The following is a 4,269-nucleotide window of genomic DNA, read 5'->3' as shown; positions in this document are numbered from 1 at the left end:
CGAGAAGGGAAGAAATGTCAACTGAAGGATTGCCTGTGGGTATATTTGTAAGTAACTGCTTAACTTCATTGTTAATGGGGAGGGAGGGCCTGCCTGGCCTGCCCTGGGCAGAACCATCTCTATTTTTTTATTTTATTTTTTTGCAGAACCATCTCTAGGTAGTAGTCCTGTTGATGTGATGTCAGAGCTAAGGGCTGGCCAGCTAGGAGTCCATGTTCTTCCTAAGGATGAACAAAGAACTGAACATCAGAGGGGAAGAAGTAAAAACTCAGAAAGCTGGAAACAAGAGTTCACTGAAGCAGAAAGCAGGTAATAAAGTAGAATAAGATTTTTTAAAAAAAAGAGTCTTAGGTTCCTTGATTTATTCAGGCACTTACTTAAAGCACTGCTTGTTCTGCCTGTGGCTACCTGGAGCACAATAACCTGGAAAGGGGCTGAAACAATGGGTTGTTGCCCTTAACCATCAGTTGACTACCACGTATGCTTCTGTGAACCCCCCCCCTCCAGGGTTTCTGTCTGTGTAGCTTTGGAGCCTGTCCTGGAACTCACTCTGTAGACCAGGCTGTCTTTGAACTCACAGAGATCCACCTTTTTTTTTTTTTTTTTGGTTTTTTTGAGACAGGATTTCTCTGTAGCTTTGGTGCCTGTCCCAGAACTAGCTCTTGTAGACCAGGCTGGCCTCGAACTCCCAGAGATCCGCCTGCCTCTGCCTCCTGAGTGCCAGAGATCCACCTTTAATCCTTTAATCCCGAGTGCTGGGATTAAAGGTGTGCGCCACCACCGCCCGGCACTTCTGTGAAATCTTGCTTGCCAGCTCGCCATGCCTCGTGGTTTATAGTATAAAATGAGAATGGCAACTAGACCTGATAGCAAGGCCTTTCAGGAGGCATCCTGACTTTGATCCACGCGTGACAAGGCCCTGCTTCCGCTTTTATCGCTATTGGGAGTGCTTGTTCTAGAGATTCCTGCAACAAGAGCAAAAAAGCATCTGGAGGGGCAGGTCAGTCTTCAAAGTTGGTGGACTGCCAAGAGGTCTCTGAGCTGGTCTCTTCAAAGGCTCCCTGGACCATTTCTTCCATTGATCCTCTTCCACTTCATGTGCTGGGCCCAGACAGACGGTATTGTTAGGCAGAAATAGAAAAAACACCTCACTGTCCAGAGAATGGTTCTGGTTGATTGATGGCCTTGTTAAGGGCACTCTAGATGTTGTGTGAGCAGCTTAGCTCCTTCCCAGGTGGGAATGTTACCTTTCTCTGGCCATTTTCCTAACTGCCCTCCTCTCTCCCTCCCCCCCCGCCCCCGCACTAACTCTTCCAGTCCTGAGTGTAGCTAGAGGATCATGGAAGATACTCCTGACTTCTTGCAGAGTTGACTCTGTGTGTGTGCACGTTAACTGATAAGAAATAAAGCTTGTTTGCAGTGTGACCCTGCTCAGTTTTCTGAGAGTTTAGGAGATTGCTCAACATAGGGTCAAAATCTAAGGCTGTGGGGTGTGGGCTGCAGGATTCGGGTAAGAGGATCCACCTAGGTTTAGGTGGAGATCTGGGTCCCTGGAGTAAAGTGGGGAGCTAATGGCTGATGGCTTCAACTCAGCAGTGATGCTAACTGTGACACCAGAGGCAGGCTGCCCAGAGTCATAGCAAGAGACTTTGGGAAGAGACTTGCTGACATCACTGCAGTGAAACTGAAAGACCCTCCGGACACCCGCCCCCACCAGGACCTGCAGCTAGCAGGCTCTCATGAGAACATCCCGTTTGCTTAGGGAAACAGGATGCCTATAGTCAACACATGTGCCCAACTTAGAATATCAGCAATCCACAGAAAAAACAATTTCCCCTATGAAAGATCCCAGCTTAGCTGCTGTAACGTCATTTCACAAGGCTTTTGATGAACAATGTAAGTGCAGAGTGAGGTCAGGGTTCCTGGCTGCAAAGCAGGATATCTATATTTATAGAAGAGGACAGGACATCAATTAACAGGAAGTCTGTTGGCATACATCTGTGCTGGGAAAGGAAGAACCACCTATGCCCCTTGCCCCATTCCAACTGACCACTAACCATGCATTTGCTTCTGTAATCTGCTTCTGCTGCCCTCTTTCCTATAAAAAGACCTTCCCCCAGTCTGCAGGCGCGCAAGTCCTCCGAAAGACTTGTTGCCCGCAGGTACCTGTGTTTACTCAATAAACCTCTTGCGGTTGCATCCGCACGTGTGGCCTCGCTGTTCCTTGGGAGGGTCTCCCCAGACTGAAAGGCAGCCCACCTTGGGGGTCTTTCAAAACCAGCAGCTGAGGTATATTGTCTTCCAGAATACCCAGCTCTTTGGATGCAGGAAGGAGGAAGACAGAAGAGTTCTGAACAATGAGAAAGTATGTGTACAGGAAAGGGAGACTAGCCACAGGTCACTGTTGTGAAGAGGCTGCTGGTTCATTTCCCGGCTGCCCAGACTCCCGAAATAATCACACAGAAACCTATTATTTGAATCACTGCTTGGCTCATTAGCTCTAGATTCTTATTTGCTAACTCTTATCTTTTTTTTTCTAAATATTTATTATGTATACAATATTCTGTCTGTATGCCTTCAGGCCAGAAGAGGGCACCAGATCCCATTACAGATGGTTGTGAGCCACCATGTGGTTGCTGGGAATTGAACTCAAGACCTTTGGAAGAGCAGGCAATGCTCTTAACCTCTGAGCCATTTCTCCAGCCCCCTAACTCTATATCTTAATTTAACCCATCTCCATTAATCTATGCATCACCATGAGGTTGTGGCCTACCAGCAAAGTTTCAGCACGTCTGTCTCCAGCTGTGGCTCCATGGCTTCTCCTAGACTCCTTTTTCCTCCCAGCATTCAGCTGAGTTTCCCCCGTCTAGCTCTGTTCTACCCCATCAGGTCAAGCCAGTTTCTTTTTATTCATTAATCAATAAAAGCAACACATTGACAGAAAGACCTCCCATACCAGGTCACAGACAGCTGTTTAGACTGGAGCAGGCAAAGGGATTAGAAGGATTGAATGGAGAGAGGCTGGGAAGTATTTCAGGAAATAATGTGGCACACATGTCTACCTCTATATTAATGGTCACACACACACCTCAGGCCTTCGACTCCTGCTGCTACTGGTGTGGTGTGGAGTCCAGGTGTCCCAGGCTGACTGGGACATGGTTCTACAGTCTGCAAGTTCACGGAAGCCATGTTGACAAAGAGCTGAGAGGTGTAGTGAGAGGAAGGTGTCTGTCACTCTGGCTTCCTGGGGGTGGTCACTCATCTGGCACCTAGGCTCAAGCAGCTTATTCTTCACTTCCTCTGAACTTGACATTTCCTCCTCCATACTTGATTACTGTCATAAAATCTGCATGGACTGAACAACTAAACCAGCTCTTGGGTGAGGCTCCCTTCCTTTCTGTTCAGTCTATCACAGACAAGGGTCTGTTCAAATCGACCCCCAAATCCCTGTTCTACATCCCCCCCCAACAAAGGAGCAGCTGGTGGGTGGGTAGGACAGGGGGAGGGTGGTGGCGAAGGTGAGATCTATGTAGTTTCCTCTGCGGGGGCTTGGCAGTATTGGAGAAAGGCAAGGAAAAGTTTATAAAAATCAAACATTTGGGCGCTGGCAAGATGGCTCTTCCAGAGGTCCTGAGTTCAATTTCCAGCAACCACATGGTGGCTCATAATCACCTGTAATGAGATCTGGTGCCCTCTTCTGGCCCACAGGGATACATGCAGGCAGAATATTGTATATATAATAAATAAATCTTTAATAAAAAAAATCAAACATTTACAGAACACAAGCTTTCTGAGCACCACTGCTCCAGCCATTACCCACTCTGTGCCGCTTCTTCAGAGCTCATCAGCCCATTCTGCTACTGATGCACGACCTTTTCAGTTATACCCAACTTCAGAGCTGAGCCAATCCTAGCTTGCTGGCTATGCTGACAGCTCTGCATGACATTGGACCTGCGGAATAGCGGCCAGGGCCACTCCAGGAGCAGACAAGACCATTGCTGCTTCCTCAGAGGCAGAGCTGTAGAAGTGGGGCCATCCTGTGTACACAAAAAGGCTCCAGAAAAAAAGCTAGAAAGCCAGGCCAGAAGCCCAGCCCTGGGTACGGAGGAGCAGGGCTAACCTTCATGCAAAACGCTGTAGAGCACAGTGGGAGCCGTGGTCTGGGGCCGAGTCCCACAGCTAGTTTTGGGAGCTCCCTGAGGCCTTCAGAGTGCTCTAAGTTGCTATGAACTGTGCTATGTGCCACTGTCTTCAAGTCATTCCACATAC

This window comes from Microtus pennsylvanicus, chromosome 9 (assembly GCF_037038515.1).
Source record: "Microtus pennsylvanicus isolate mMicPen1 chromosome 9, mMicPen1.hap1, whole genome shotgun sequence".
Taxonomy (NCBI): Eukaryota; Metazoa; Chordata; class Mammalia; order Rodentia; family Cricetidae; genus Microtus; species Microtus pennsylvanicus.
Note: the sequence above shows the minus strand (reverse complement) of the source record.